The 23589-nt window shown below is 42.9% G+C and overlaps 1 protein-coding gene across 7 annotated transcripts in view; it reads right to left on the reverse strand.

The window, feature by feature from the left end:
- Positions 1-23589, reverse strand: part of AIMP1 (aminoacyl tRNA synthetase complex interacting multifunctional protein 1) — a 68945-nt gene that overhangs the window by 35133 nt on the left and 10223 nt on the right. The window contains exon 1 of one of the 7 annotated variants that reach the window (XM_063458374.1): positions 4114-4306. The exons of the other annotated variants lie outside the window; for them this stretch is intronic. The gene's annotated coding sequence lies outside the window, so the exon portion shown is untranslated. Of the gene's footprint in view, positions 1-4113; positions 4307-23589 lie in introns of those variants that run through there. 7 annotated transcript variants of the gene reach the window in all.

The raw sequence follows: 23589 nt of genomic DNA on the forward strand, positions 1-23589 counted from the left end.
TAAAGGGATTATGGAGAAAGATTCTGTCCCTGCATTAAAATGTTTTCATTTTTTTTTTTTTTTAAAACCCTTGCATTCCAAAGATAAAAAACTTTTTTTTTTTATTTGTAGGGCTGCCTTTTTGGACCTGTGAATCAGCCAGCAGGTATACTCTTCCAGGCTGGCAATATTATTTTATTTTTTTGTGCTAAAATACTAACCGGCACATAAACCTATTTTTTACCATGAAAATGTTCCTTTAAAATATACATGTGATTTAATGGGATAGTGTGGCAACCACTTGTTAAACACGTTTTGTGGAATAAAGAATCTAGAGGCTTGTTGAGTGTGTTAAGAATGTATGTTATCTTTATATAGCAAGTCTCCATTTTAATAGACATACAAAATGTACAGCCCAAACGTTTTTTTTGTTTTTTTTTTGTAATGCGAACCCCTAAATCACAATAAAACCACCAGAGTCTGTGAGAAGCTTTGATTTGTCCCAAGTACTTTTCTGTAAGACTGATTGGTGAATGTCAGGTACTAACAAATAAGCAATACACACCTATTTGCAATTATTTACATTAAAAAAAATTGTATATTGAATTTACATTGAATATAACAGGGCCTGACAAATTTGTTTGGAATCTAGGAGCCAGCCATTTTCAAAGAGAAAATGCAATTCTTAAAGGGACAATATAGTCACCAGAACCACTACGGCTTGATGTATTGTTCTAGTGTCTATAGCCTGTCCCTGCAGGCGTTTCAGTGTAAACACTACCTTTTCTGCAAAAAAGGCAGAGTTTACATTTCTGCTTAGTAACACCTCTAGTGACAGCCACTCAGACGGCCACTAGAGAGTCCTGGATCACTGCTGCACCATGTGCAGCACCCAGGTTCAGTGTCTCTAAGCTCTGCATGGAGGCGCTGAATGTTCCTCATGGAGATTCCTTAATTTAATGCATCTGTATGAGGAGATGTGGATTGGTACATTTGCTGCGCATGCACAAAATCCTTCCAATGCCTTCCTAAGGGAAAGCATTGGCTTAGCTGAGATCATAAAGATTGATAATCTCAGCCATTGCAAAACTGGCACAGTGTGGGAAAATGGGAAAAAAGTTTAGTAAAATCACCTTCTTAATGCGATCAGAGAGGGCAGGTACCTAAACACGCACATACACTGACAGGCGCACACACAGGCTCTCTCACGCACAATCTGACAGGCTCACATAAACAATCACGCTGACAACAGGCATGCACACACACTTTGACAGGCACGCACACACACTGACAGGCTTAAACACACTATTACACTGACAACAGGCTTGCACGAACACACTCTGACAGGCGCTCAGACACACTCTCTTAACAGGCTCTCGCTCACACACATACCGACACTCTGATAGGCTCCCTCTGACACACACTCTGACAGGCTCATACACACTCTGGCAGGCTTACACACTTACATTTTTGTTTTAATTGAAACCCACTCAGCCTCCCTAACTTTGGGAGAGCCGAGTGGGTCTTTCGTGGGGTCCAGTGGGGCTGCTCTCTTCCTGTGTGCGAAGGAGCAGTGCTCTGCCTGTAGCTACTCTCTGCTCCCTCTGTATTGATGTCGGAGCTAGAATGACGTCATATTCCGGCTCCCGGTATCATTAGACAGCGTGAGGGAACAGAGAGCAGCTGCAGGCAGAGTACTGCTCCCTTGCCCGCTGCCCACAATGCTCCTCAGGGCGGGCGGGCGGCCGCCCGCCTCCAATATTCCCCCTGACAGCCGCCGTCAAAACTCCCTTGATGGCCACACTAACTAAAGAGCTGGCCCTAGGTGCCATGGCGAAATTTCTAGTCGCTGTGGTAACCTGGCACCTGGGATTTGTCGAGCCCTGGAATATAATATCAATGTCGGCGAATAGATTTCACTACACACACACACATTCTACAGCCCCAATTTTCTTCCAACACACACACTATAGCCTGCATCTGCAGCAACACACAAACTAAAGCTTCTATCCTCCCTAATACACACACTACAGCCCCTATCCATATACAGCCAATTTATACATGCACACACCACCACATACTACACCACAAACAGCCCCATTCACATGCAAAACTCCACAACAGCCTCCTTCCAACAGATGCAATCCTAGAAGCATCCTTCCCCACACAACCACAACCACACAAGAAGCATCTCCAACACATATGCAACACTACAAGCAGCCTCCCCCATATACAAAACTGAACAAGCAGCATCCCCACAAACAGTACCCCAAAAACAAGCAACACCACAAGTACCCTACTCATCCAAATGAAACACAAGCAGCCTCCTCACACACATATACATCCTACTACCTGCTACCAGCCCAGTCCCACCCATCACCTAACCACTCACCTGTTTACAATAATGTATTATGCTAAAATAGTTCCATATCAGATTTTGAAGACATCCATAAACCACTCTTGTAGTGTGCAATACAAACTCAGTTATTCACCTATTAAAAAAGTGAACATTTTGTCTCAGGAGATCCTTTATCAAGCATCACATAGGATCTGTGGAATATGAACTCACCCATATGGGTGCCAGAGTTTATGTGAATTACTGTGTTGTATTTGCTGAGTGCCATTTGTCTTGGTGTACAATGTGGTATATTATGATCTGTCCAAGACCCCTGAATGGAATTCATTTTCCATAATACATGCTTCACTGGTATGCATCCTCTATTCACCATACGAAATACAGAACCATGAAGAAGTATGTGAACCTTCCTTTGTTCCTATGCTTTTGCATATTTGTCCCATTGAATGGTTTCAGATTTTCATACAAAATTGTAATAGAAGACAAAAAGAATCCAAGCAAACTAAACATTTAGTTCTTAAATATTTCAGGAAAAAGAAATATCATCCATTTCCAACTAGTTAAGGGTAAAAAAAGCATTTGTTCCCTGAACTTAAAAAAGCACTTGGCCCCCAGAACTACCTCATTTTAACGAAGTTGTTATGAGGGCTGGAGTTTACATACACCCTCTTACAATACAGCTGCGGGGGTAAAAAGGAATCATGTATAGAATGAATAAGTGACGCTGTCAATCAGTCACCAGATGCACAGTCAATGCTTCTTTTTTTATTATAGCAAACAAAGGGTTAAGGAGGCAGCATGTCAGGAGCCCAAGGGAACAACTTTGGGTTTAAAGTGTTTGAAAACTGTTTAACCTCGTAAAATAACAGGCTAAGAAACAAGCAAAAGCTATACAGAGGTCAGTGACAACCGATTACTTTACACACATTGGCATTTTGATTGAAAACAATAATTGTATTACGTTGAATAACTGACGCATGTAATAAGGGGATGTTAAGTATAAAATAGCATGTTCTTGCTAACTAAAGTGGTTTCAACTGTCATGTGACAAGCACCGTAAGTGGAGATACTGGAAACGAGATTGTGTCGCAGTCTGCAGTCTTTACCTTAACTAATCCAAAATAATTTTGCGTAATTAAACACTTTAATAAACAACTTATTTTTCTTTTGATCGCTTATATTTTCAACTTGGCGCCAAACCTTTTAAGATTGCATTTCCCCATACTAATACAATAGGAGTTATGTGAGAATGGAAGTGCAATCCGTGCCTTTGCTTTTATATAAAATGATTAGAGTAACAAATAGCTACTAAAATGAAAAAAAAAAAACAACCAGAAAAGCATTTTTTATGAATATCTTTGGAACAGCAAACACAAATGTACTAAAGTTGTACTCAAGTAAATTACCGCAGTTCCTTCAGTTGAAGTACCACCCAAATATACAGCAGTGCAGGTAAAACAGCAACTAATAAAATATACAATACTAGTACGCTAAAAGTTAAACACAAGTGCTTGAATGTATGAAAGAAAAGAAAAATACTTTTACACAAGTATTTGAGACCCTTCACCCAAGAAAATCTGCTACTAGTACTGTAGAAAACAGGAGGGGGGAGTTTTGTTTTCCATAGTGCAGAGTCTCATTAATGGTTTGGTAGCAGTGTTTTAGGATATCACGATTATGTCTGCAGTTCAGCTTTACTCAACAGTGCTAAATGATTTCTCAGCCATATGACATCAAGACCACAGATTCCACCAAAGAATGGAAGGATTTTGCATTACCTTAGAATGACGTGCAGCTACTTAGATCCTGATAAAGTAGAAAGGAAAGCAATTTGGAAAAAGAAAAAGAATAAGCTCCACAGTAGCTTGTAGCAACTGGATCATGTCACTCAACCCAGTCACATTCCACAGACAGATCTGCAGTCCTTTTAACACATGTTCAGAACTGTGCTCTGAGCTCCTCTGCTCCCCACTGACAACTTATGTCAAAGTGACAGAATGGACCCCAAGAGGGGTTAACAAAATGCTGCATGATGCATGGGGGGGAGGGGAGGGCAAGAGTGTGCAGCTACATACATAGTGCATTTGTGACAAGACTTCTGTCTGCATATAGGGGAAAGAAAGACTAATATTTTAGGTTAATATATACGTTTGCTTTGTATGGGAAGGGGCAGACCCTTAAAAGGGACACTGTAGGCATCCAGACCACTTCAGCTGATTGAAGTGATCTGGGTGCAGTGTCCCATCACCCTTAACCGGTAATTATTGTAATTATTGCAGCTTTCTATACTGCAATATTTACCTGCTATTGTTAATTACATCTCTAGTGGCTACCAGACAGCCACTTAAGGGACTTCCGGGTTTGAAGGCGACTTTTGGTCACCTAAATGACACTAAACGTCCTCATGCTACTCATGAGGACATCCAGCGTCACTGGAATCCCCATAGGAAAGTATTGAATAATGCTTTCCTATGGGGAAATCCTAATGCGGGCGCAGCCATTGCCGCGCATGCGCATTAGGTCTCCCCCACCAGCTGACGTCAGCAGGGGAGGATTGAAGGCAGATTATTTACCTCTTCTGCACCACAGGGGACGGGGGTTGGACCTGGAGAGAGTTTGTTTTCCCTTTAAGTAACCCTTAAGTCAAACCATAGGCAAATGAGTTTACTGCTTATGTTGGGAAAAGGCCAGGGCACTCATGGCATCATAACCACTACATACAAAGGTGCTTGGAGTGCTTTTTTTTTTTTTTTTTTCTTCATTTCAAGGAGGAGATGGTATGACCTTTTCTTTGTTTTCTAGAAATTATTGTATTATTATTGCCATTTACATAGCGCCAACAGATTCTGTAGCGCTTTACAATATTATGGGGGGGAGGAGATTTAACTATAAATCTATAAATCGGACAATTACCAGAAAACTTACAGGAACGATAGGTTGAAGAGGACCGTACAGTCTATAGGAGGTGGGGTATAAAGCACAATAGGTCAGGAGATAGCAATCAAATAAGGTGGGAGTAAAGCAGAGCTGGAGGAGAGAGTAGAGAGCTGTCCTTTAGGAGAGAGCAAGAGACAGGTATGTGAGGAAGAGGTTATTCTGGGAGGCCATAAGCTTTCCTAAAGAGATGGGTTGTACTGAGATATCAAATAATAAATGAGTTATTCTCAGTTTCACTGTCTTCACTGTGCTAAAAATTAGTAAAGTACTGTGAGAAACTCCTTTAGTGTCCCTTTTGCACCTAGTGCTGCAATGGTCAGAGAAACTGCAATGTTTACATTGCATTACTAAGTCAGCCTCTAGTGGCAGTCACTAGAGGGCTTCCTGGTTTGAAACAGACCTTAGGTCCGGAATCTAATGCTGGATGTCCTCATGCTCTGCATGCTCTGCATGAGGACACCCAGCGTCAGATTTTTCACCATATGCTTTTCTATGGGGAGGTCCAATGTTCGCGCGTGCGCATTAGCGCCTGCTTGTCGTGGGATGTCAAAGGGGGTGCATCGTCGGTCCAGCGGGACCGAGGGAGAGGGGTGCAATAGTGCTAGGAATACAGCTTCGTATTCCTGGCACTATAGTATCCATTTAAGTAGTTTCATCATTGTTGGTATTTGTCACTCATTCGTTTGCCATGTATTGTTCACTATACAACACTGAGGGCAGTTTTTGACATTGACAGAACTTAAACATTGTGAGATTTACTGACTCAACATGCAACTGTGTTCAAATTGAAAATTGAATTGCAACATTTACGATAAAAGGCTGTTAATAAAGCTCACTTAGTAGTTTTTCTGAATAAGCTATGTTTGGGTAAACTTTGCAAAACAATTTTTAATTAACTATAATTCAGTATTTTGTGAACTAACCAAACTCACGTCTAAGAGTTTACCATCGGCTGCCATTGCAAGAATGTGCTGTGTAAATCGTTCATACACTTTCTATTGAGCCTGCACACATCTCTAACAGCTACAGGAAATAAACTCTCGATGGAACTGCTTACAAAATCTAGCTAATGATATCCAAAAATGACATGGTTACACTTCATATAGAGAGAAATTCTGGAAAGTCACAAAAGAATAGTGTAGAGACTGGCATTCAGAGTTTGAAAACGCATACACTTCCTGCCAAGAAGAAAGCCAAACCAGGACAGCTGCAGCCCACTGTAAGCTGACGCCATAAAAAAAAAAACTGGGCAGCATTGACTTGCCACCAAGCAAAGGAGATCTTAAAATAACTCATAAAAGAAGCAGTATCATTGATCCTAACTCTTTCTCTGTTTATGCATCCCAAGACAAAAACATTTTCCCTATTAATATACTTTCTAAATAAAGAAATATTTGTATCTCAGAATAAGCTGCCTATGATATAGGCCTATTGTATAAATTATCTTAACTACTAGCAATGTTCTCCGTATGCTTCAGAGATGGGATACATGCTGCCTTCAACTGATGTTGAATGTACAAGAACGCTATAGCATTAGGAATACAAATATACATTCCTAAACCTATAGTGCCATAGTCACCATTTAGGTAACCAAGCCAGAGCTCCCAGAGTTAAGAAGGTACTTTACTTACGTTTTCTCTCTATGCACCGTTTTTGTCGGGGAAGTTCCACCTCTTCGGCTGAGATCATTGACATTGATTATCACAGCCAACTGAATGATTTCCCATAGGAAAGCATTTGGAGTCTAGTGTGCATGTATGTCAAAATGTCACGCTACGCCAAGCAGATGGTCACTCTGAGAAAATTAGATTAAAATAGCAGAGTTTTACTCTGCTCTTTTACAAAAGCACCTCTAGTAGCTGTCATACTGAGGCAGGCTAAACTAGATGTCTGGATGCCTATAGTGTTCCTTTAAACACCCTTGATGCTCAATCACAATAAAAAGGACCCTTCTCTTCTCTTCCCAAATACAAATAATTAATAAAATAATTGTTTAGTAGACATAGTTCCACCTCCCAATGAAAACATACATGCATTTAAAGGGAAACTCCAGTGCCAGGAAAACGATCATTTTTCCTGGCACTGGAGGGTCCCTCTCCCTCCCACCCCCCAATCCCCAGTTGCTGAAAGGGTGAAAACCCCTTCAGTGACTTACCTGAGGCAGCGACATGACTGATCCCGCCCACCGGCCGAGGAGACCTAATGCGCATGCGCGGTAATGCCGTGCATGCGCATTAGCGCACCCCATAGGAAAGCATTGAAAATTAATTTCAATGCTTCCCTATGGGGAATAGAGCGACGCTGGAGGTCCTCACACAGCGTGAGGACGTCCAGCGACGCTCTAGCACAGATAATCTGTCCTAGGGACCAGGAAGTTCCCTCTAGTGGCTGTCTAGTAGACAGCCACTAGGGAAGGACTTAACCCTGCAAGGTAATTATTGCAGTTTATAAAAAACTGCAATAATTACACTTGCAGGGTTAAGGGTAGTGGGAGTTGGCACCCAGACCACTCCAATGAGCAGAAGTGGTCTGGGTGCCTGGAGTGTCCCTTCAATTTTCAATTTGCATGCAAATCTCTTTTCTGCAGCCTTTTTAAAGAAAAAAAACAAATTTCTATTAAAATCTGCACTTTTTTGTGTGTGGAGTGGTCCTTCAAAGGGAAATTAAAAAAAAATTCCAGTCCACCTATTATTCAGAATCTTAAAAGGTACATTCTTTCATTCAACTATCTTTTTTAAATCATGTCACAATCTTGCCATGCTGGTTTGCGTTCACCGGGCAATGGTGTTATCTGTTATGAATCATCTGCTATCTCCCTAGATCCCAGCTTCATTTGTGGCTTGCTCTCCATCATTTCAGTGAATTTTTTTAAGGCACATTTAAATAATAATAAATTAAAAAAAATATTGCCAGTTTTCCTGTAACGTAATGGGAGTGCTTTCCAACATTAGCCATATAATGCCTTATCATACTCTATAGAGAGTGACAACAATGCTTACTGGCTTATATAAAATGATGGAATATTTACATCACCAAGTGGATGGTCCCACTAGTAAACTTTTTTTTCAAGTTTATCACTCCCTAATGTTACCATTAATAAATATTATATATAATAATATAAATAAATATGTCCAGCCTGGAACTCTTGGGTTAAACTCTGTATGTGCAGTGTTTCATAGCAAAACTCGGCACAAAGAGACTTCAAGTACCATGACCACTTTAAATCCCTAACGTGATCATGGTGCTTGGAGTAACTCTTAAGGTCCAACAGATTAAAGGACCACTATAGTGCCAGGAAAACATACTCGTTTCCCTGGCACTATAGTGCCCTGAGGGTGCCCCCACCCTCAGGGTCCCCCTCCCGCCGGGCTCTGGAAAGGGGAAAAGGGATAAAACTTACCTTTTTCCAGCGCTGGGCGGGGAGCTCTCCTCTGTTCCGCCCCGTCGGCTGAATGCGCACGCGCGGCAAGAGCTGCGCGCGCATTCATCCGGTCGCATAGGAAAGCATTATCAATGCTTTCCTATGGACGCTCGCGTGCTCTCACTGTGATTTTCACAGTGAGAATCACGCAAGCGCCTCTAGCGGCTGTCAATGAGACAGCCGCTAGAGGATTTGGGGGAAGGCTTAACCCATTTATAAACATAGCAGTTTCTCTGAAACTGCTATGTTTATTAAAAAAATGGGTTAACCCTAGCTGGACCTGGCACCCAGACCACATCATTAAGCTGAAGTGGTCTGGGTGCCTAGAGTGGTCCTTTAATGTTTCTAAAAAAAAAATATTTATGCAGTCAAGTATTATAAAACATTTGGCATTAGCAGAATCTGTATTTGAAATTATTTTTTGACCAACCATGGCCAAAAGGAAGGTTCACTGCTGTTAGAACAGCAGTGCACCCATAAGGCTTTTCTAGTATGGGGATCTTTAACCATTTGGTAACATCCATCTTATTGTTGGCTAAAAGGTTTACTCACTACAAGGCCAAAAAGTAATGAAGTGGAGTAGCAACTGAATTTGAGAATTTAGACAAAAATACCAGAGCACCAGTTCAAGACACCTAAAATATCCCCCGCATTACACTCGACTCCTCTTAAAACCATTCTAGAACCAAACACCTTGGCCTTTTCCCACTTGGAAATCTATGTGTGTGCCAACTTTCAGAGAGCAGGAGAGCAAAGTATTTAAAAAAAAAAAAATAAAAAAAAAAATGACTTCCAGAGTTGACAAATATGCTATTCCAACTTGGCTAATTTCTATTGCAATTGTTGATTATATACAAAATTAAAGGGGAACTATAATCACCAGAAAAACTACAGCTTATTATGTTTGTTCTGGTGAGTAGAATCATTCCCTTCAGGCTTTTTGCACTAAATACTGTCTTTTCAGAGAAAATGCAGTGTTTACATTACAGCCTAGTGATAACTTCACTGGCCACTCCTCAGATAGCTGCTAGAGGTGCTTCCTGGGGCAGTACTGCACACTGTGCAGCATTGCCATTCAGTGTCTTCACCCTCTGCATGGAGACACTGAACTTTCCTAATAGATATCCTGATTGGCCAGGGCTGTGTTTGATTTGTGCTGGCTCTGCCCTTGATCTGCCTACTTGACAGTCTCAGCCAATCCTATGGGAAAGCATTGTGATTGGCTCAGAGAATCACTTCTGGTGATGTCAGGCAAGAAGGCAGATCAGGGGCAGAGGCTGCAGCCTTGAATACAAGTAAGATTTTACTATTATTAGGGAGGCAATAGAGGGTCGTGGGGGGCTAGATGGTGGTTTTAACAGTATAGGGTCAGGAATACATGTCTGTGTTCCTGACCCTATAGTGTTCCTTTAAATCATTTTTCAGCCAAAACATTTGTAAACCACACTATTTCTTTTTGGGTTTTTATTCTTTTAGTAAGGCTTTCATCATCTCCTGGCTTACCCTCTTCTTTGTATATACCATTTCATCTTTCTATTCCAGATCAGCTATTTTTGTCTTGTTTTTCCATCTCTATTCGCCCCAATTCTCAGTTTAGTGAATAACCGCATAAGTGTTACATAAGTAACAATTCTATAAAATCCCCAACAATGCTCAAAGACTCTTCACAACTGTGATCGCAATTATTTAATAGGCTAAATGACTCCGATCATGAAATCAAACATATTGGGGGCGGGGGGGGGGGGGGGCATGTAAAACAGCTAAAATGAGTACAATTAAACACCTCAGCCTTGTGACTGGTAGCATCTAACTAACATGAAGTAACAGGATGCGGTCCTGAAATGACAAGGCCAACCTGGAAATACAGATAATGTATCAAACAGATGGGGCTGATCCAAGATTATATATTTAGTTTTATTACATATTTTAACAATATATTTAAGGCTGATCTATAAAACAGAGCAAGTCTGCAGCACACATTCCAAGCCAAGCAAAAACTAATTCCACTGAATATTTCTTTACCAGTTACACACTTCACCAGAAAGAATGTAGCTTTGATCATTGATTTCCCAGTAATATTATACTGGGTATTGGAATAATTAATTTGCTATTTTACATCATAAATGCACTAATGAACATTAAATTGATAGTATAAAAAGCCTACAATATATATGTATGAAATGTATCCCTGTGTCTGTCTTCATTATGATAGTGGATTTACAAACGCAGAAATCTTACACATAACTTTAATACTGTACTGCAGAAAAAGACCCCCCCATGCCACAAAAAAATAATTCAATAAGCAATTACCTTCTTCAATGGATACCACCACTTTATGCAGGAGTAAGATAACGGTTGCTTTTCAAAATGTTTGGGAAGAATTTACTGCCACAACAGTATTTCAGGTGTAAAATTTAGCTGAGTTTGTGCCTTGTGTAATTTAAATTTGATGAATAAAGGAATAATTTATGTATGTGAAGATTAAGATTTTGTACTTCTAGCAGGAAACCCAGCGCCCGGAGGACCTCGTCCCCCAACCACCAACTAACCACGATTTTATGCGAGAGACATCAGGGACTAGACAACCACTTCCTCCACAAACCTCACCATCAATAAGCCACCAGGACTATAAGGACTGTATCCGTGAGATTGCCGAACCCACGGACACGCTCACCAGAAGACAACATTTTCCCAGCCAATTGTCGACAAGAACCAGATAAGATATGACTTTGTCCTGAACATGTACACCTAGCCCTTGCCCCTATGACAGGCTAGAGGGGCACGATAAAACACCAGCCTCGACCTTAGCCGCTGGCCCTGAGCGCAACCCGCTACACTCCCCCCCCCCCCCCCCCCATTTAGAAACCGGGAAAAAACAAAGGGAAAAGATACAAAAAAAACAAAAAAAACAAAACAAAACAAAACAAAAAAAAACAAACAAAAAAAAAATGCTAAAATACTAATAAGATATAAAAAACAAAAAAATAAAAAAAAAAAAAAAAAAAAGTATTCATGATTGCCTAACCCTATAGCTTAGATCCTCACCTATAGCCGCTCGCGCTGACTTTAAACCCCTCTGACAGCATCACAGGGAATAGGTGATGTAGGGGATGCTCAAGAAAGGATAGGCAAGCAACTTTACATTGCCCCTGGGGGGGGACATACGAGCAATCCAAGACCCATGGCCACCCCGCTTTATCCCACGCTCACTGGATGCCACCTCGCCTGACCTCGGAGGCGCGAAATACAGGGAAACCGTCACCAAATGATTGGCATCCCCTTCTCACCATGCCTGCAACCCCCGCGCAGGGTCTCATAGAGATCAGGACTTAGTGTATATGAAGCTAAACCGCATTAGGGAATATTCAAGCTGTTTATGTTATGCATGCCATGTTTTCAATGTTTTAAATGTTTTGATTGTTATATGTCTTATTCACTGTGACGCTGCCTCCACTCTAGACTTAGCGTAAGCAACATGGAAGACTGGACCCACCGACGCACAAAGGACGACATGGACAGCTACCTGATCGACAACTCCAAGATACTGTACCAACTTCCCAACGACCTGACAGCACTGACCTACGACACTTACGCCTTGGCATAAGGTAAGACATTACAGACCATACGGAACCACCAGTGACACGGACCGACCACCACACACTAAGGTATACGCATCACCAGCTTACATGCCTGCCGGCGACTCTGTTAGAGAGACCGCCAACCCCAGACGACACAACACCACCAGGGTAAGAATACCCACGGAGCGGCTAGACGCTCACCCCCATTCCCTACTGGCCACACTATAAGCCCAGTAGCTCACCCCCCCCGACTTTTCGCTTACCCTTTACCGTCCCTTCCTCCCCGGCTTCCCCCCCCCTACCTTTTCCCCTTTCGGGAGCCGAGGACTAGAGTCCCCCCCCATCTTTCCCTCTCTCCCTTCCCCTCAGCCCCACAGCCTTGGACCGCCCGGGCGCGGGTCCCACGCCCGTTCACACTCCACACCTAGCTACCGTTCACGAGCACCACTAGCACAATGCCCACACACCTACGCTGCGTATCCATTAACGCAAAAGGCCTAAACTCACCCACCAAACGCCACAGCATACTCAGATGGGCACATAAAGAAAACATAGACATCCTGCTTATTCAAGAAACTCATTTCACAACCCAACGAGCCTTCCCCTTAACAAATAGATACTACACGAAAAGCTATATGGCTACGTCCCCAGACTCCAAAACAAAAGGAGTTGCCATTTTACTAAAAGCCAATTGCCCCCTCTCTGATATAGTATGCAACAGGGACCCACAGGGACGCTACGTCACGATACAAGGGAGGGTGGGCACCACGGCCTATGCCTTCTCTTCAGTTTATGCACCTACAATACCAGATACATCATTTTGGCAACAATTAACGACACACTTCAACACCTATTCCACTGCACGCCTCATCGTGGGAGGAGACTGCAATGCAGTCCATACTCCGGCCATCGACAGGACGCATCCCCATAACACGCGCACCCGCCCATCGCAAAATGACGCTTTATTCCACCAATTCCTAACGTCACAAAACCTGATCGACATATGGAGGGCACAACACCCAACAACCAGGGACTACACATTTTACTCCCACCCACACGGCACGTATTCCCGTATAGACCACTTCTTAGTGACCCCTAACCTAGTACCCCAGGTCACTAGATCGGAAATAGGCTCCATATCATGGTCAGACCATGCTGAGATCGCTATTACTTTGACCCTGCCGACCATCCACAAACATTGGACATGGAGGCTAAACCCTCTCCTCTTACACGACGACCTAATCAAAGACAAAATCACAAAGGAATTAAAGGACTACTTCGACCTCAATACACGGGCAGACACCACTCCCGCGATGATATGGGCCGCGCACAAAACGGTCATTAGAGGCACCCTTATTAGCTTAGCTTCACATAAGAAAAAACGATCGCAACAACAAATCACCGACGCAATGACGGAGCTCCGTCACCTAGAAACCATACACAAAAAGAACCCACACCCCAACACGCTAACTAAATTAACAGCACTTCGGGACTTACTCAAAAGCCTTACGCAAAAAGACACCGCCAAAGCCTTGATGTGGCTAAAACGCACTTTTTACGAAAAAGGGAACAAGGCGGACACTATGCTGGCCCGCCGCCTTAAGCAACGAATCGAAGCTAAACGGATTTCCGCTATACGCACCGAAAAAGGTGATACAAGCAATTGCCCGACACACATAGGTCGTATCTTCCAGGACTACTACACAGACCTCTATAACCACTCCCGACATTCCCAGAACAACCTAGACTCCTTACACGCCCGTATAGATAAATTCCTGAACGACGTGTCCCTACCCACGATGACCCAGGAGGCAAAGGCCTCAATGGGGCAAGATGTGACGGTGGAAGAGATGGCGTTAGCCCTAGGCTCCTTCAAGCCCAACAAAAGCCCGGGCCCAGATGGCTACTCTGCCTTATATTATAAGGAATTTAGCCCACTACTGCTCCCCCACCTGTGCAGGGTATTTAACGCTACACTTAGGGGAGAAACCCTCCCACCGGATATGACTAGCGCGAACATCTGCCTCCTGCCCAAACCCGGTAAGGACCACCTAGAGCCCTCTCACTATAGGCCAATATCTCTACTTAACGTGGACCTCAAACTCATGACTAAGGTCATGGCAAATAGACTGAACCCGTACCTAGAATCCCTGATCCACCCAGATCAATTGGGATTTATCCCCCACAGACAGGCCGCGGACAACACTCGACGAGCGGTGGACCTTATATGGCTTGCTAACCATAGACAGATTCCAACTGCAGTAATATCACTCGACGCCGAAAAGGCCTTTGACCGCCTGACATGGCCCTTTTTACACCACACCCTAACGCACATAGGACTACCGCCGGAATTCACCTCATTCTTGCAGGCGGTATACCACGATCCTCAAGGGGCACTCCTACTGCCCCACATACCGCCCCCGCGCTTTCCCATCACCAACGGCACACGCCAGGGGTGCCCTCTATCACCCCTGTTGTTTGCCCTCTCCCTGGAACCCTTACTCCAGGCGGTGCAAGCCAGCGGGGAGGTGGAGGGGATCACTGTAAGGGGGGAGACATTCAAGATCTCGGCGTACGCCGACGACATTCTCCTGACTCTGACCAACCCGGACCACTCCCTAGGGCACTTTCTAAGCATCGTACAGGAATACTCCGACATCTCGGGCTACAAGCTCAATTTAAACAAATCTGAACTCCTTCCCGTGCAGTTAGACCCCGCGAGCCTAGAAAGGTTACGCCAAACATTCCCACTTAGGATCTGCCACCTGGCTATTTCCTACCTCGGAATCCAATTGCCAGCTGATGTCTCCTCCCTATATGCCAAGAACTACACCCCCATACTCCTTAAAGCACATGAGGACCTCATCAAATGGAGACCCCTGGGGATATCATGGATAGGGCGCGTGACCTCCATTAAAATGAATCTCCTCCCTAGGTTCCTCTACCTCTTCCAAACCCTACCCATCCCGCTACATAAACCAGACTTCAAAGCCCTCCAATCAGCTATTGACACGTTCATATGGAACGGACGTAGACCAAGGGTGCGAAGGAGCACACTATACGTGCCAAAGAAAACAGGAGGTCTGGGCCTACCTAACTTTTTACACTACCATACGGCAGCACATTTAGCCCAGATCCAGCAATGGCATATCCCGCCTGGAAAGAAAAGATGGGTGGACCTGGAACACCTGATCTTTGGACGCGACCACCCGTCCCTATACATGTGGACACCCAGACCTCATAGACCCCTACCACCGCCAACAGCCCCCGCGATTAACCACGCACTGGACCTGTGGGACAAGACGAGGGACAAATATGACCTCTCCTCTTTCCTATCCCCGATGACCCCCATCTGGAGGAACAAACTGTTCCCCCCAGGTCTCACCCCCAAACACTTTGCCAACTTTGAGCAAAGAGATATATCCAGAATAGGACACCTCTATCAGGGCACCGAAACCATCCAATTCGCGGACATCCCAGAATCTTCTTCCCTAACAACATTTGACCACTTCAGGTATATCCAACTGCGAAGCTTCGCGGCTACACCGAGCATCAAGCAAGCGGGGACAGCTCCGCTCACCAAATTCGAACGTGACTGCACAACCCGCCCAAACAGAAAAGGCCAAATATCAGACCTATACATGACCATCGCCAACCACCCCACACAACGCTCCCTCCCATACATTTTAGCATGGGAAAGAGACCTAGGCCCACCAACTGAGTCGACGGACTGGCCCGACATCTGGGAGGCAATAGCCTCAGTGTCCATATGCGTAACCCACTCAGAACAAGCATATAAAATGCTATTCCGGTGGTACCTCACACCACAACGCCTAGCCACCATGCACCAGACGCCGACTAACACATGCTGGAAACAGTGCGGGGAAACGGGGACATTCCTACACTGCTGGTGGACGTGCCCGAAACTCCGCCCGCTGTGGCAAAGCGCCACCCAATTAATCACCAAACTGTTACACAAACCGTGCCCGGTGGACCCTTGGGCCCTGTTGCTATCCAAACCCATAGAACCATTCACAAGATCAGAGAACAAACTAATTGCCCGTATCGCACTGGCCATCCGCAGATCCATTGCAGAACTCTGGTCCACGCCCCGTATCCCACCACAAGACATGATCACACGAAAAATAGTAGAGTGCTCGCAAATGGACAAATTGACGGCACTAATTCGAGACACCCCTAAACAGTTCCACAAAATATGGGACCCATGGCTGGAGGGGGACACGACTATCCCCTGGTGACTCGCACACACAGACAGGGACACGATCAACATCATCAGTAAAGACTGAACCGCCAACACTCCACCACAACACTGGCTCACCACAAAACTCATACTCCACATTACACACTCTAGGCCCTCCCGGGGCCCGGGCGGGGGGGCCCGACGCCCCGGGCGGTCCACAGGCTGTAACCCCTTCCTATATCCCAACTCACCCATATAAGACCACCTGCAGGGATATCAACCCACCTACCTAATCCCACCGTCATGACGTCCCCTAACACAACACAAACAGACACACAGCACACCCACGCATCAGAGGGACGCACAGACGACCACCACACCAACATACACATTACCGAACCCGACAAATACAGACCATTACTGTGACCCTACAGAGGGAGCACTGTAGAGACCACGCACAGCCTATCACAAACGACAAGAGATGGACAAACCCGACATCTGGATCTACAGCAGGACTACCCTCAGCACGAGTCCCCAACACCCTCACCACCCAATACCAACTGGGCGATCAACCAGGCAAGCCCCCTGACGCAACCCTAAACGAATCACCCCCGACGGACACGACAGATAGGAACCAAACAACGTCCCCGACGGGACTAGACACTCTAACCCTGGCTGGACTCACGACCTGACCAGACCCCCACCCCCCCCCCCCACCTTAACCTAAAGGCAACCCCCCACCGCGACGATATTGGTATACACAATTACTGGCTCCCAAAAGAGCGAGAATGAACGCATGGATTCCTGACCACCAATCAATACCGATACATCACTGTATACCATTGCTTGCTTTATAATATTCTTATGCGTACCCTGCGATGGTACAAATCTGAACGGATGCAAATGTTATACCCCCACCCCAACCCTTTCCCTCTTTTCTTTTCTGTACCCCCTCTCCCGAATATTGATATGTTTACTTAAATACACAAAAAATCCGACAAATAAAGAATGATTAAAAAAAAAAAAAGATTTTGTACTAAGCCAGTGTGTATGGTGTATTGTTGGCCACACAAAAATCTTCACTGAATTACTGATTTGTCATATATATATGTGTAAAGCTTTAATGATGTGCAATACTGATTATGTTTTTGTAAGACCTACTCATTTTAACTGGGGGGGAAAGAATTTAAAGGGACAATATAAGCATCAAAACAACTTTAGTTTAACCCCTTAAGGACCAAACTTCTGGAATAAAAGGGAATCATGACATGTCACACATGTCATGTGTCCTTAAGGGGTTAATTAAGTAATTTTGGTGAATAGATCATAGCCTTGCAGTTCTCTGCTGAGAGTTTAAATCACTTTGTTTATTGAGCCCTAGCCACGCCTGCCCTGCATGTGACAGTCTACATTCATATTTCCTGTAAAGAAAGATCTAATATTCAAACTTCCTTTATTGCACATTTTGTTTCATTGATAATATCATATCTGCTCTGTAATTAGCCTGCTAGAGCCTCCTTTGTGATTAAAGTTGAATTAACAGAGTAGGAGATAAGAACTTGTACAGTAAACACAATATGCTGTTTGCTGGGATTGAAAACAAAAAACATGTTTCATGTTGGCTGGGTCAATCATAAACAAAACTGCAAAACAGAAAACAAAGTTGTTTACCTCCTAAATGACAGAGTTGCACAGTGAGATTATATGGGCATGATCTATACACTAAAACGGCTTCAATAAGTCATTTGAGGATTTGAAGAAAGAGAATTCCCCTAACTTACAATGTTAAGGGCAACCGAAATAAAGAGATCAGATTTTCTAATTATGTTTCAGGACATCATAAGAGTACAGTGATGTAAATTGTGATTTTGTAGGAGTTTTCAATTTTCAAAAGCAATACTCCAGTTACAGAGTAAAAGACACCATATGAGAATAAGGAAGGTAGGGTAGAGTGGATGGCCACAGTGACAGTGTCTCCAATCTGAAAACAAGCTAAGTAAACCTTTTAAACTTAACTTTTTCACCAGCAAAATGGAGTGGACAGAGATTACAGTAATCAAAGGGAACTTAAGCATCCCAAAGAAAAAGGTTTTCGGGACTATAGTTTCCATTTAAGGAGTTAACTGTGTAAAACTAAAATGAATAATATCAGTCACTGAAAATAGTTTGCCAAAATAACAAAGACTCAATCTGACAGGCGTAATGTATAGATTTGTGTGTTTACATAGAATGGCGTTTGACACTTTAAATAAAAGAACCACAACAGTTTCACTTTAACAGCAACAATAAATGAAATTAATTATTTGTGGTTTGCAAATCAAGTGAGCAATACAACCAAATACCCGACTATAAACAGAGCTGGTTTATATATTAAGCAGTTCCACATTTGGAGTAAACAGATATCGAAGACCACTCTGGCAGATCTGATTTAACTACTCCAATGCCAGTACAAACCAGCTGTGGTTAGTGATGGTTAATGAATGGTCAGTGGCGCGTAGCATACAGTGAGTTAACTAATCATGCTTTCTTGGAATGCACACGGAAAAATCTTTTTTTTCCTCAGGAAATATTTGTGGCTTTTCAATCAACTTCTTCCCAAACTTGATAAGCAAATAAAAATGTGTAGTCAATTTTAGCGCTAATCAAAGTAAACAAAGCCAGGTGTTCCCAACATAAACCATGAAGTTATAACAAAGCAAACGGCTTGTCGGAAAAGCTGCCAAGGTTCAAATAACTTGAGGCTGGCACTTCCACAAACCACTACCACATAAAAAAAAACACCCAACTATTCAATAAGCACAACACATCGTTGGCTATTTTTTGCTATTAATATGTTATAATGCCATAGCACACCTGACACATTCTCAGTTTTATGTAATGACAATCATAGCACCGGGGAAACATTACTGCTGAACAGGGGCCCGGTCAGGTGCCACTGTCCTTTAAGACAGCGACCGGACCCCTGCAATGTCGGCCAGCTGTGAGGAAATTAAAGCCTGTCACTTCCTCCAAGCGTCATGCAGAGAGACAGCACGGGAGGAAGCAGCCGCTGCATGAGGGGAGATGAGCACGAAGAGCTCCAGACCCCTCACTCCCACAAGCAGCAGGACTCCAAGCCACCCTCCTGGTACATAAGGTAAGCTAACAGGAAGGTGGCTGGAGATATTATTTTAAAAATCACTTGTATGTGTGTGAGTAGGAGTGTGTGTATGAGTTTGTGTGTATGCATGAGTTTGTGTGTGAGTTTGAGTGTGAGAATGAGTGAGTGTGTGTGAGTGTGTGTGTATATGAGTGAGTGTGTGTATGAGTGTGTGTCTATGAGTGTGAGTATGTGTGTGTGTATGTATGTATATTTATGTCAGTGTGTGTGTATATGCGTCTATGTGTCAGGGTGTTTTTTATGTCAGTGTGTAGCTGTGTCATGGTGTGGGCATGTATCAATGTCTGTGTGTGTCAGGATGCATGTGTGTATATGTTGGTGTGTATCTATGTCTATATGAATGTGTGTATGTGCATACATCCATGCAGTCAAACACCAGCACAACATACAAGCACACTCATGCAATCTAACTCAATTATTACATACAAACACCCCTGCATTAAAACTAAACAAAAAAATACAATCACAAACACTTCACACAAATGTACATCCGCATTTAAAAGTGAAACAAACACACCCCTGTATTAAAACACAACTATATACAAGCACCCCTTCAAACACCAACACTGTATATCACACTATAGCGCCAGTAAATGCCGCAGCGTTGTACAGATATGCAACCTAGAAATTTGGACTTGGGGTGCCTTGAAAAAAGACTGGCGTCTTGAAACTAAAAAGTTTGGGAACCACTGGTTTTAAAAGTACATTTGCTGATTATATAATAAACAATAAACAAATGAAAAATTGGTTTTGTGGTCTTGGATTGCACATTGCCTTAAAGATGAGTGCAGAGAGTAGTTGGAAAATGGAAAAAATGTTAAATTTGGACAAAGTGGTATAGTGCTCTCCACTAATATTGGCACTCTTGGTAAATGTGAGCAAAAAATGTGAAAAAAAAAATCTTTATTGTTTATCTTTTTGATCTTTTGTTCAAAAAAATACTCTTCTATCATGGATATCAAACAATTGAATATACAACACAGGTTTATATATATATATATATATATATATATATATATATATATATATATATATATATATATATATATATATATCTTTGTTATAAATGGGTGGCACAATTACTGACACCCTTTTATTCAATACTTTTTGCCACCTTGCTTTGCCAAGATAACAGCTCTAAGTCTTCTCCTATAATGCCTGATTCGATTGAAGAATACATGTCAAGGGACCCAAGACCATTCATCCATACAGAATCCCTACCGATCTTTCAAGTTTCAAGGTTGATGCTGGTGGACTCTCCTCTACAGTTCACCCCACAGGTTTTCTATGGGGTTCAAGTTGGGATTGCCACGCTGGCGGACCTGTGCGGTGCTGGAAATAAGGTAATTTTTATTACCTTTTGAGGGAATAAAGGGCACCTAAATAGTGGTTTTAAGCGGGTCAGGAATACATCTTTGGGTTCCTGACCTTATAGTATTCCTTTAACATTAACAAGTAAATGTAAAAGATAACATCTTGTGTCTTCTGTACTGTGATAATAAAAGGAAAGTTGCATCCCTTAATGGGTTTAAAGGACATCAGGGGAGGGGAGGGGTGGGTGTAGGAAAGGCACAGGAATGACCACAATTAAATAAATTACATTGGACAGGTGGTGTAGTACTCTCCAGCTGCTAGTGTGGTGAAATTTAAAGCTCAAGAAGAGGAGGCATTCTGTTTACTTAGTTTGACTACAGTCTCTCAAAGTTTTCCTGGGGGTGGGTTTGTTTTCTTTCTGTCTTACATTGTTGTCTTCATAAGTCCACCCATACCACATTTACATGAAGTTGTATGGGTGCTTATAGTGCCCCTTTAAAGATATCTCTCATTTTTGCAAATGTGGGGGGTTTGCATGTCGAAGCAGTGTATATTATGAAGTAATCAAGGAATGTGATCTAATACCAGATTAGATTTATACACATCCACTAAAATAAAAAGAAAGAATAAAAAGATTCAAAGCAAACGTAAAATAATAGAGGCGAAAATAATTTCTAGTTCATAAATTTTATTTAAATGTCTGGGCTTAGAAGCTTCTATAGTAAACTCTGAACATACAAGGATATAATGCAGCAAATCAATACACTCAAATATAACAGGGATTTCTGAGAGTTTGCATTTGTCACATTCAACTGTAGGGAGCTAACTGCTGAACTACAACTCTCAGAAAACTTTGCCGTGAACCATCTCCAAATAATACTCGACTAAAAATTAATACAACTATTATCTGTGCAAAAAGGGAAAGTTGTGACTGAGAAGGAAGTGCAGGAATGATGATTTATTTGCTAAAATAAAGAAAAAACAACTAATCCAATATAAAAATTGCTGTAACCTAACCTGCACAATTTGAACTTTGTGTAACTATTCAACAACTGAAAAGTAGAAGCACAGGCATTTCAGACCAATATACAGCATAAAATTACACAGTCACCTCTCAATCTGAAATATTATGAGATACTCAATTTGACTGTGCTGGGATTTCACTGAAATTCCAACCCAGCCAAGAGATTTGTAGAGAGAAAGTAGAGACTATCTTGTCGCTGTATTTCTATCACGCCTGACTTTCTTAGACTCAGGGTTGCCAATGGAGGATTCTGTGTCTATAGAGGATCCTGCGACTTTGAAGTCTGCCAAGAGGACCCGCCGTTACTAGATAGCCGCACCTGTGCGGGACTGGATCAGGTAAGTAATTCTCACCTTTACCTGCCCCCTCTTGGCGCGCCAGGCGGTGACTGTGCCATTTTGATAGATATTTTATGAGAACACATAGAAATTCCCTGCTGATCATATGCCATATATCCTTTGTACAACATAAAAACAAGTAAAACGAAACAGAATAGAATGTCGTTCAATTAAAAACCGCAGTAAAATGTGCATGGTGTTTTTAATTATTTTCCATACACAACTGTTCAGACAATTTGGGTTATTATTTAAAAAAAAAAAAAAGACAGCCAAAATTTCAAGAGCATTTTTGACAAGACAGCAATAAATGTTACCCAAGTGCAGTTAGCACATCATTATTCTATTAATGACGTGCTAGAAACACATTGACAGAGCAAGCCTAACATGGTTTCTAGGAAGCTGTGGTATTTGATACGAGGGGAAGAGAATATGTACTGTGTGCACAACTGCCCAAGATTCTACTGAGCCTAAATGATCAGATTTCACAGCATTGATAAATTTGATTCATATACTACAAAAGCGGTATGTAATCAAAGTTCACAGTTCATATAAACAGCACTTCATGATGAAATGCTAGATCACTTAAGACTGTACATATCCAAGGATGAACAGTTTAAGTTGGGTGGGGAGTGAGATGTTTAAAATGCAGCACAGATGGAATTGCTGTATTTACCAGTTCTTCATATATTAAATATATATTGTTCAGATTTTAAAGGAACAATATAGTCAGATTAATGTAGTGGTTTTGGTGTCATTAATATGTCCTGCAGACTTAGCATTGTAAATGCATCCTTTTAAGAGACAATGCAGTGTTTACATTGCTGACTAGTAAAACCTCTAGTGGCTGTAACACAGAGAGCTACTAGAGGGACTTCCTGGGTCAGGTCCAGCAATGTTTGCAGGACCTGCGTTCAGCGTCTCCACCAGTGGCATACATACCGCTGTCACAGGGGTCGCAGCTGCGGCCGGGCCCGTCACTCCAGGGGGCCCGGCCGCCATGTGTTGCGGCCCCGGCACACGTGGCAAACCCCATAGGGCCGCACGTTCAACTGGCTCATCGGGTGGCCCATGCTGTTAGGGCCACCCGATAGAGATGTATTTCCAGGGGGTCGCCGATCAGTGCTACGGCGCTTAAATAGTGCAACCGGGACCCTGTGATGACATCACAGCTGGGAGGAAGTGACTAACCGTCACTCCTCCCAGCTTACAACGAGAACCCGCGCGGGAGGAAGGAGAGGGAGTCAGAGTGGGAACTCTGACTCCCACCAGCCTGAGCCACCA

This window comes from Pelobates fuscus, chromosome 6, assembly GCF_036172605.1.
Source record: "Pelobates fuscus isolate aPelFus1 chromosome 6, aPelFus1.pri, whole genome shotgun sequence".
NCBI classification, from domain to species: Eukaryota; Metazoa; Chordata; class Amphibia; order Anura; family Pelobatidae; genus Pelobates; species Pelobates fuscus.